General features: G+C 37.0%; 1 long non-coding RNA gene across 1 annotated transcript; it reads left to right on the forward strand.

Moving 5' to 3' along the window:
• Nucleotides 1–1202: 1202 nt before the first annotated feature.
• On the forward strand, nucleotides 1203–3057 carry LOC134419041 (uncharacterized). Its single transcript, XR_010027948.1, has 3 exons — nucleotides 1203–1289; nucleotides 2357–2495; nucleotides 2902–3057. It is a non-coding gene; the product is annotated as an uncharacterized LOC134419041 (long non-coding RNA).
• The last annotated feature ends 8941 nt before the right edge of the window (nucleotides 3058–11998 follow it).

The raw sequence follows: 11998 nt of genomic DNA on the forward strand, positions 1-11998 counted from the left end.
CCATACTGGTACTTTCTAATGTTTTTCTGCTGTGCTCCTGCACTGGGATGCTTGTGATACAGTTTTCTGTAACTGCTGTAGTCATATAGACACGTTTAAATTCATAGAATTGCTATTGTTGAAAGGAACTTTCAAATCACCTTGTTCCAGGTCAGGTTGCAACCAGCCCCATCCAACCTTGAACTCTTCCATGGGTGGGGCATCCACAGCTTCCTGAGCCAAAATGGTGCGGCACTGCTTTGTGCTGGTGAGTAGATAAGTTGTATATTAAAAGGAGCTGTTTTTTGGGTTTTAGAAAAAATTGTAGCATTATATCTAGGAAAAAAAAAAAACAACAAACAACAACAAAATAAACTGTCCCAGATATCTTTTCATTAAAAATCCTTTCCTTAGGATTTTTTCTTCCTGAGAAGCTGAGAGGCCTCAGGGACAAAATGCAAACATTGATTATCTGCTGCTGTGGGATGCAACAGGTGCATCTGTGATTGGTCACATGCAGATTTTTGGAATTAATGGCCAATCACAGCCCAGCTGGCTCTCTCTCTTTCCAAGCCACAAACCTTTGTTGATTCATTCCTTTCTATTCTTAGCTTAGCCAGCCTTCTGAGAACCTTTTCTTCCATTCTTTTAGTGTAGTTTTAATGTAATGTATATCTTAAAATAATAAATCAAGCCTTCTGAAATATGGAGTCAGATGTACGTTTCTTCCCTCATCCTAAGACCCCTGTGAACACGGTCACAATAAGCCATAAAATATTTTAAGGCTCTTGGATAAAAGGGATTTATAGAAATGTAAGGTAGTATTATTATAGTCATTTTATTAAGCAACAATAGTACTTGTTCTTTCAGCATAAAATCTGTGCAGATTAAAAAGAGTGGGTGGCAGCCTGTAGTAAGATCACTGTGTGCTGAGATGCTGACAACCAACAAGGAGAAGCTCTGGAACACCAACAGGAGCCACTGAGCTGCCTGTGCACAGTGCAGGATGTGAACACCCTGCAACAGCTTCCTCCAGAGTGCTAAAGACAAATAAAACCAAGCTGCAGCAGTGTAAGAAAAAATACAAGATAAAGTGCACAGCAAACGACACCTGGGGCTCTTCTTAGAGAATAAATTGGATACATAGTAAAGCAGAACTGGTGTTGATTGGCAGCTGACACTAGCTCTTTCTTAAATTGGATATTATTTGGGATTTTACTGCAGCACTGAACACGGAAAAGAGACTCGTGCAAGTTTGTCAGCATGAATCAGAGGTGGGAAACCTTTGGAAAGACCTGCCACACTGAAAGGTTTGTTTATTCCCATTTGGACAGATTTTTTTCTCTTAGATGTATCTAAAAATCCTCATGCTTTGACCCGTTTTGTTCTTTTGCGCCTGTTCTCTGCTTCTTCAATTCTCCTACAAAAGCCTGGATTTCTGTAGGGAACTGCTGAGTGTGAAAATGTTGTCCTGTTTCCTGAAAGTGAAGTTAGGATATTTCTTAAGAAACAAAAAGATTTTACAAGCAATAGCAACACAAATGCAGACAGATTTATCTGGATACGATGAATTCCACATGCGATACAAGATTGAGTTTCCTTTTCTTTTTTTTGTTTTTTATTTTCTTTATTGGTGACAACACTACATTCCAAATTATGAAACCGCAGAAATACAGTCCTAATTACCTAGACTGCTGATCAAGGCAATCATCTGGGTTTTTGGGACACTCCTATTCACATTTCTTTCCAATTAGCACATTCCAGATGAGGTCCCAGTAGCTGCCTGAAATCAGCTTTTCATAGATGCAGTAAATATTTTTCTGTGCAAAGGGGAAAACTTCAGGTAGTCATGGGATAAGTAGATGACATCTTTGAATATCCTGTAGTTATTAGCCACTTAAGATGTACAGCATGAAAGTCTTTGATCTGTATCTGAGACCAAAGGCATCAATTTTCCCTTTCTTATTTTTTTTACACTGCTTTATATTGTTGAGTCTAAAGATAGATAATTGATTGAAAAAATGCTATAATTTAAAGCATTAGCATGTCATCGTACGTCTTGATAATGTTCTCTGGAATTTTTTATCTAATTCAGGTTTAATTTGACTTCCATTTTTTGTAGTATCTTTCTTCTGCATTAAAGATTTGACCAAAAATTTTTTTATTATTATTTTTGGCTCAAACCCTCATTCACTTTCCGGGTAAATTTACGAATGGATTTATTTGATGCAAAATTGGTGCTATATTTGCCTTTCATTTGTTTTAGAAAAGTGCATGCCAGAACATATTGGTTGCAAAAATTAGAAATTTGGCCTGATCCATAATGTCAGAAAACTGGTACCACATGAAATCTTGCATTCCTGCTGTCTGATTTCAGGAATTAAAATTAACTACCTGGAAGGTTGTGTCCTGGTATAGAAGAATTGAGAGAGAATGGGGGAAAAACATTCATATTTAAGAAGAACACTAACAAAATATACACATTTCTCATTTATCTGGACTGGCACATTTATTGGGTAAGTCAAAGAAATGCCTTCATATTTTATTGCTGTGATTTAATTTCCCCTTTTTTAAAGTTTTATTCTTGCAGCATAGGGTACATAAAGCAGCTTTTCAAGAACAAAAGCAAATGAAAACGATGATTTTTCTTTTTCCAACTGCCCCAAGTGCTCTTAAACCAAATAAAAATATGACTAGACATAATTTTTAAATACAACTCCTTGTACAACTAAAAACTAAAAGGAGTCATTTTTCAAACCACAAATCCTTTGGGACACTCAGGGAAATGAGTGAAGATTTTTAAAAGAAATTGTGTGCGTTTATATGTGTATTTTGTGGTGACAGCCTCTGCCAGAATGAGCTCCAGCTAGATTTGTCTGTCTCACTGAAATTCTACTTTTCTCTTTTCCTGCATGCTCGCAGCCCACTGTTTCCACCAGTCCATTACTCTTTGTTCCATCGTGCTAATTACACGCCCGGGCTCTTGGAGCGCGCATCCAACTCAGCGGCGCTCACGCTGCGGGTGAATTAATTAAAGCACCAAGAAATTCATGCTCAGCAAGGAGAACAATTGGCTGGATGCACTCGGATGTGGATTTCACCCACAGAGACCTCGGGGCAGGCAGGGGAAGCGCTGCGAGCGCGTCCCACGTGTGGGTGCCGTGTCTCTGCGCTGGAGCCAGGCCACCACTCATCCAGCAAGTGGCTCCTTCTCCCACATCTGCTCTCCCTGCCTCCTCGGTGCTGCAGACAGCTGTGCCCATTGTGCTTCAGCAGGGATCCAAATAGTGAGGGATAGGGAGAACAAATGCCTGGTGGAGGCATTATCTGTAGGAGAGGAGCGCAGGAAGGTGTCCAGGAGCCTGGAATGGAGGTAACGCAGATGAGGCTCCTGTCTGACAGCAGGACCTGGAGCAGTGTTACTGCCAAGCCATCTGGGAAAGAGATTTGGTAATGAGAGGACGTTACTACACCATTCCATCATCTGTGATGATTTCCTGGAAGTTTTAAGTCTCGATGTGTGAGTGAGTACAGAACTGTTAACACAGGAGAGTGAGGACTGGCTGACAGCCTTTCTAAGAATCGAGCCCAGCAAGTAACACTCACTCTAATGCAATTAAACTATAACTGCCTAATTGAGTTACCAGCGAAATTTCAGAGATTTCACTGTGGCTATACACAGTGTGTTTGCGTGTGTGTCACAGTTCATCCATTATTTAGCCAGATATTCTTAGGATCTGGGTTTGCATTAGGTTACTGGGAGCCTGCCTGTGGCCTTGTAAAGGAGGAGGCAATCAATAGCAGCGGCCTGCTGCTGTCCTTACCAATGTCAGTGAGTTTTGCAAAAGGACTTCCAAAGAACAGGGATGACATTTAGGGCTTCTACCACATACTCAAAAATAGAACAGATTGTGTGCAAACTGATCAAATAATTCTCTGTGCCTATAGCGTCTTTTATTCCTATTCATCAGCAAATGATCTTATCACTTGGTTGCATATGAGCTGCATTGCTTTTGATGATGTCATTTTTAGAGATCTGTTGTTTAAAATTGTGCCACTTCCCATATGGACACTTTTATTAATTTAGTTCAATATTTCATTGATTTAGTTTTATATGGGAAAGAAATCACTTTAAATGGATACTAATTGGTTTTAAATTGGATTGCCCACAGATACTGTTGAGTTCACAAATTTTTGCAACCTATTAATAACTTCAAGGGCCTTCATTCCTTCTTCATTGCTCTCTTTCAAGCTCTGTAATAAGTCAATTGTTTCTCACACCACTTATCTTGCAGCAAGACTTCCCACAGTTAATTAGAATTTAGTTGAACATCTTTTAATGCTTAACCTTTTAAAACCATAGACAAATACAGCTTAAGAGTCAGCATTGTACATATAATTTATAACTTTTAAAATCTAACAGTTGCATACAGTCCTTTAGCTAAGGGGATTTCTGTTTTGTTTATATGTTGGATTGTTTTTCCCCTATTTACTATTTCTTAGTAGGAAACTTTAAGGGAATTCACTTTCATAATTTCAGAGAAAGCCTTCTGATTTAGCACAACTTTAGCATAGTGTAATGTACTGTGATGGAGTCAGCTAGCTTTAAGCTACTGCTCTAAAATTGGTCATTGGCCAAGCTGATTTGCTTCATGAATTAGAGAAAATTAAAGCCTCTTACCCTGGTGGTGCTTATTGGCAAATAGGAGCTTCTGGAACTTAGGGACATCACAGATCTGTCCTTTTTTCCTGATTTTCTTCTCTGCAGTGAAGCCCAGTAAAAGGGACATGGCACCACACCAATATTCCTGCTCATTAGTGAAAATCCTGTCCCTAGGAATACTGTGGTATTGGACTTATCCATTCATTGGCTTCAAAGCAGATAAAATGGTGCTGTTTCTCTGATATTTAGTGGATTATTGTATAGAAGTGCTACCAGTCGTGTCCAGAAAGTTTCTAAGATCTGAAATATATTCCCTTAAAAACATGCGAAAGGTGAGGTGTTAGAAGAGATACCTGTTGCCTTGTAACCAGGTGGGCTGGAGCTTATGACAGCAGAAACAAGAGCAAGGATATTTTACAGGCTTTTGGTTTTGCCTTTTTGCTACTGTTCTCCTGAGGGAAACAAAACCATGTGCTAGCAAGCAGAAGCTGCCAGTTTAGCAAAAGAAAAGAAAAGGTACAGGTCTTACAAGAAAAGCTGTGAAACTTGTGGCAATAACAAGACAAAACCACGTGGCATTCACATTTTCTGGAAAAATCCTTTTGCCCAGGATTTTTCCCCTGGGAAGCTGAGGAGCCTCAGAGAAAAAGAAAACAATGATTATCTGATTTGCTTCTCCTGTGTTTTGCTGATTTGGAATGTATTTGGAGGTTGTTTATCCACAGGTGATTGTTTCATTGGTTTCTGGGGTGGGTTGTTTTGACTCAACAGCCACTCAGGGTTGAACTGTGTTGGGACTCTGAAAAGAGTCACAAGTTTTCATTATTATCTTTTTTTAGCCTTCTGTAAGTATCCTTTCTGTATTCTTTAGGATATTTTAGTTAAGTATTCTTTAATATAATATAGTATCATAAACTAATAAATTAGCCTTCTGAGAACATGAAGTCAGATTCGTCATTCCCTCCCTCCTTCGTCAGGGCACCCCACAAATACAATAAAAACAGATGCAGTTGTAAAAAAAGAAAAAAAAAAAAAAAAAAAAAAAAAAAAAAACAACAAAACCAGCAAACTTCTATCCTATATCTTGACTCATATCTTCTTCTTGTAGTGGTTAGACATCCCATTCCTGAAGAATGGATGAGGCTAATGTTTAAACTATGAGGTCAGTGAAACAAAGCAAATTTGAAAGACCATTTGTTCAAGGAAGCAATTTGCCAATGGATGCACTGTGCAGTGGTAGAGAGCTAAATAATGCAGAGTTATTATTGTTTTACATTGGACATCAAGATGTGCCACTGTAAGACTGAGGGGCCTGAATGAGATCCATAGCTACATTGTGAACTAAATTATTCTGGTAGCACTCAAGTAGTAGAGTTACACTTTAGTTCCCTGTCAGATGCAATATGAAAGAACTATGAAAAAATATGAAAGAATTTAGAGTTTGTTTTTTGTTCTTTTTGTCTACTCAACAGGTACAGAGGGTGACAGAAAAAAAGACAAAATTAGCAGAAGTTGATCTTGCAGGATTTCTATCCAAGATGAGAAATATTAATGCCAGTATCTCCTAGAAACAATATTGACTTTGAAAATTTTAGGCATATTTGTCAGACTTAGTAATTCAAAATACTTATCATTTAAATTTCTGAAAGCATGTCTGCACATAAACTGGCTGAATCAGAACCAGGATCTGCATGCATATCATGCCTTGCACTGTTACACAACAGGTCAGCTTAGATAGTCTTTGCTTGCCTAAAAAATTCTATGAATCAAATTCAATTTCTGAACTTTGGAAGCATCTCGGATTTTCTTTTGATATGCAAATCAGGTCTAATTTATCCCAGAATAGTTACAATACATCTGCAGTGTCACTATGATAGGGTCAGGTTAAATTCAGTTCATTGAATTAAACCATTTCATTGGCTTTAGTTTCTTTGGAGACTACAGAGAGGGTTCATGTAAAATAACTGCCGTATTAATTACTCCTGTAAAGCAGACACCTGAACACACTCTAGACTATATTACCATGGACAATAGAAATGTGACTCTCTCCATTCAGGGAGGTCACAACTGTATCTGACATGATGTTGCCACTTGTCCCATGGAAAATTATACTTCTCATAATATATTCTCAAATCCCATGTTCTTTTTTGGAGAGGTAAGGACTTTCGATTAACTCGTATTTTCCTCTTCTATATTAAAAAAAAAAAATAAAAAGAGTGAAATCTGGCAACAATTATGCTACAAAATCTTTCATTTGTCCTGTATAGATTGCTGCTGCATTCCCTGTTGGGTGGGAACACCTGCTTTGTTCTGAAAGTTGCAGCTGGAGTCAACATCACCTCAAAACAACTGCTAATGATGGGATTTCTTCCCTTTTGAGAGAAGCACTCAAATGAAGATCTTGTGATGTGCATTACTGGATACTTCAGTTTTCTTCTGCACCCGACAAGTTGAGCTATTATTTCAGCATTGCTGTAATCTTAGTCTAGCACAACTGGCCGAGCTGGAAAAATTCAGGATCATTTAGGGCTGGGCTTTAAGATCCATGCACTGCTTCCCCAGCTGCAGCCAAGGCTGCATAAAGCTTTGGCAATGGTTATTGGAGAACAGAGATGGTGCATTTGCACTGTGGCACTGGTATACATCTTCCTTACCAATATTTTAGTAGTCCCTTCATGAAAGAAAGGGAGATTTTAATCCAGCATGCTTTTAAATGTCTTTTCTGACACTGCAGTCCTGTCACTTAGCAAATGCAGTGGATGTGGGTCCTCACATCTGAAAGACCCACCCAAATGATATTTTACTTGCACACAGACAATTGCTGGGTCTATGGGGCTGGTGAAGCTCTGGAAGAGAAGAAATGAAATCAGATCCTCCTCTGTTACTATTGGCAAAATGACAAAAGCATATGAGGAGGTTTAAGTCCTAAAGGCTGTGTGCATAACTCAGGTATTATATTGAATATGAGGGAACTGAAGAGGAAGAACTGTGAGTCCTGAGGACTGTTACTTTACAATGTAATGAAGAAGCTTATTGCCCAGCATATATAAAAAGTTAACTGCAATAGTTTGGTGCTCCATTTTCATGGTGATATATCAAATATTCCATTATTTTACGTAGCTTTGGGTAGTAAACTTTATTATGATTTTAAATGATGGACGTTAATGGATCATTAATCCATATAATAATACTGAATTTTCATAAAACAATTTCAAATAATTTAAAATTCTCCCTAAGAACCTTTCTGACATCTTCCACTAGAAAATGACTTTATTTTATTTATCCCTAATTGTTCCACACTTCCCTGGTTCCACTAATTACTGCTTCAATTCTCAATTGTTTGTTCAGATCACCTTTAACCATCATTCCCATAAATTAAAATACTCCACCAGATTGTCAGGCTTCAGATGAATTTCTGAGTTTGTATTTCCCAAAGTACACACTATAGATTGTTCCCAGGAAGGTTCTACACATGAATCACATGATGGTATTCTATAGAATATGATTACACTTATGGCTAGGCTATGGATAATTACTCAGGCAGGTTTTTTTAACATCTTAATTAACCAGCTGATTAATTCATGTCTAGAGATAGCCTGATATCTGCAGTTATCCCTTTTTACTGAATTTTAGGATGATAACTATTGGCCAGGTATCACTGAAGGGGTATGGGGGACAGACAAAGGTGATACAGAGATTTCATCATCAGAAGGCATGAAAAGATAATTTATTATTACAAATCTACAGTTCTTATAGAAACAATGGTGGACCTCAGACCTGATTGGCCTTTAAGCAATCTTCTCTCACACAATTGGTGAACTATGAATAGCACACTCTGGAGAACCATATCTATAAACAATGGTTACAGAAAGAGAGATAATAATTGTTTGAATTCTTTCCTCTAAGTTTCCCAGGCTTGGCCTGGAAGAAATTATCTCTGTTCTTTCTTTGACTGGACTGAGAATATCCACAGCCAGGTACCACAAAAGTCAGGAAACTGAGGCAAATTTATACCTAACAACAATTTATACCATGCAACAAAATTCCATGCTATGGAATTAATAAAGCATAAGCATAAGCATAGGCAAAAATCTCATAGATCATGAACTGTGTTGTATTCACCATAAAATCAATTAGCATGTTGGATCTATTGTGGTATAATAAGGGCTCAAAACTATCCAAGTGACTTTGGACAAAGTCTAATTGTGTAGTCTTTCAAAGTCAGGCCTTTCTTTGTGGTTGATTACGGCCTGAAATTATGCACATGTGTTTTGTTTGTTAAGTCAGGATAAAGAATACAATGGAACAAAATTATGAACTTGTGCAGTGATGGTTGTGAAGTTATCTCTAATAAGTATAAAACAATTTTTTAGTTGCTCAGATTCTTCTGGCCTTTCCATAAACTCATTTCTAAATGCTCCTAAGCACACACACATCAGTTATGGCTGCCTGGATGACATTCCATTCCAACCTCCTGATCCAGCCACATTTCTGGGGGCCTCCTAGAGACCCAGAGCTGCATTTGGTGAAGGTCCGCTCTATTATTTGCTCGTCTGTTCACATGCACTGCTAAATTCTGACTGGTGTCATGAGCAGGGTGTTCCCCTGAGTGCTGCCTCGGGCTCCTTCTGCCTTCAAGTTTCCACTCACAGAAAATTGACAGGCTGCTCAGAGACTGAAGTCCTTCATGCTCATAATACCGAAATTCTGACCACAAAGCTATGTGGAGAGTTATTCTGATCCCTTCTGTACAATTTCTGTGCACCACTATGGTGGTCACTCATAACTAGCCATCAACAAACTCCCAATAATTTAACACATGCTGTGCATGGAACAACATATAAGGAATTCTATGATTTCTGCAAGTGAAGCTGTCAAGAAATGGATTTTCCTCATTATGCTAGAGCATCAAAGACTTGTAATTCTTCTGTATGCAAAAAGTTTGTCAAGTTGGCATAACTTCATAGGCAGGTTAACGGAAATCTGAATTAAAACTATAAAGATTCTCACGTCATTTTATTTTAGTAGAACAAATGCATTCTTATGAAGTGCATCTGAAGTCTTTATCTTTGAAAATTAATTAGTAAATTGACCTAATATCTCAAGATAGACTTGCAGCTCTGGAGTGAGATCAAATACTGATGAATATGAGTAATCTGAAAAAGTATATTCTAATCATTTGATTTTAAATCGTGATCTGGCATTGTGAAAGCATCTTTGTGAGGAACCATTTGAAATTGCTTAGGTAAATGATATTTTGTTATTAAATTGAAGCTATAATTTTAGGAGATTTTAATTGTATTTTGCTTCAGGCTTCTGCTCGTTTTTAGCCTCTTGTTTGGCTTGCTATTATTTCAGAATTTTTATGAATACTCCAAACTTACTTCAACATTCTCCAGCCAGATATTCTGTATGATTCATTTTGAACCTCTTTGTTGTAAGCTGATTCTTGACAATACAAAAAGTATTTCAAATATATATGGAAATGCTCTGTATTCTCCTGCTGTTCGTCGAATTTTTTTTGCTCTTACATGTGTGTTTTCTCCTTGATCTTTATATTCTGATTGGCAACATTAAAAAAAAAAAAAGTCTAATTGAAAAAAGACAATTTGAATATTTATCATATTTCTTCGTTGAAATATTGCTGCACTTAAAAAAATGCTTATCCAAAGTATATCTGTGGTGATTTTTTTTGTTTTGTTTCGTTTCCCTGAGGAAAGATGATCATGTATCAGTTACTGGATTTCTTGAGGCTTGGCCGTCTTGGAATTAGGATGCTACGTGCTTCTAAAATTTAGCCAGGATCGAAGGACAAGGTGCTTGAAAGAAATCTCTCCAAGGAATCAGTCTGGTGTTCATATGAACCCAAAAGTAATGCTGCTTTACATTCAGCCTGTGTCTGTAAGCTCTCCCCTTCCTTGGAACTGGACATGTTTAGAAGAAACAGCCATAAAGGAGTCTGTAGCCAGTTTCTTTATTGGTCCAGTTAAAGTGTGATATATTTTCACAGAAACAGGACAATTCTCATTAAGAATTTGTCATGCATATTCAGAGAAAGGCCTTTTTGCAAGCATCCGAGTCACAGAGCAGGAGAAAGCGTGGCATACATGCATTTATTGTACCCATTTAGACTCCATTCCTGTGAATGATCACCTGTAATAACCCAAAATTATTACTTTGTGGACTGTGTACTTAATTTTGGCTACTCTTTTGCTCCTGGTGCATAAAGAATGCATTATGCAAGGTGGGTAATGCTGTTCCATCTAAAAATAAAGATTTAAAAAAGCATTTGTAGGAATTCAGTCATTCAATAAAAAGGCCTAATTGCAGAACTCAGTGAATGTTTTACAGTGATTAATTTATCTACTATATCTACTTTCTTGTTCTGCAAGCAGAAAAAAAATAAATTTTCATTACCTTACATTGTATACTCAAACGCAGTCTTTACTACAGAAAGACTAAATGATAAAATTACTTTAAGACACATAAGAAAGTCTAGAAATAAGGATTTGTTTGTGAGGTTTTTTTTCCTTCCTTTTAAAATTCTAATATGTGTGCTTTGTGCGGGCATTGTAAATTAGACTGGTGGTAGGATGGTTCTGAGGAGGAGAAAAGTAATTTGGCATAATAAGAAATACCTTTGCAAGTCTTCAAGCTGTTCTATTCAGTATAGAATGTTATAATTCTGTCACACAGGGCACAAAAGGAAATTATAAAAATAAAAACTGAATTATGATATAGAGAGATTGCCAATGGACTGATTTTATGATAGGGCTTTTTTTTTCTTTTAATCTGAAAAGAATGGACATGATATGTAGTCTGTTTGGGATTTTTGCAAAACCATTACATTAAAATTTTATTGCATGTTACAAGAAAAATAGTAAGAATACTTGGTGGAGTCTGGCAAAGAACTTTTACCAAAAGTTTATCCAAAAAACTGTATTTTTCATTTGAATTCCTTAAAGACCTGTCTGTATATATTTCCTTTTTGTCTTTTGAAGCTCCAGAAGTGATTTCAGTAGTTGTATTTTAAAACCAAATATTGAAAATAGGTCTGTAAAGATCAATAAAAAGCTAAATTATTCAGTACCAGGCAGAACAAAATGTTTTGTCCGACCTCTCCTATTATTAAATATTGAAATAAAGTCTCTGAGTATTTCTGAAGTAAAGGAATATTTTGGCATCTTCTTTAAAAAAAGCTGACTGTAAATCCACCTAGAGGTGAATGATGGTTTATTTTTTTTTTTTTTTAAGTACTGTTCTCTCTTCAATTGTAGAGCATTTAAATCTAAGGTGTGTCCTGTGCTAAACTTCTTTGTGGTAGACAAGAAAGATGTTTATTACTAGTTACTTACT

Source organism: Melospiza melodia, chromosome 5 (assembly GCF_035770615.1).
Source record: "Melospiza melodia melodia isolate bMelMel2 chromosome 5, bMelMel2.pri, whole genome shotgun sequence".
NCBI classification, from domain to species: domain Eukaryota; kingdom Metazoa; phylum Chordata; class Aves; order Passeriformes; family Passerellidae; genus Melospiza; species Melospiza melodia.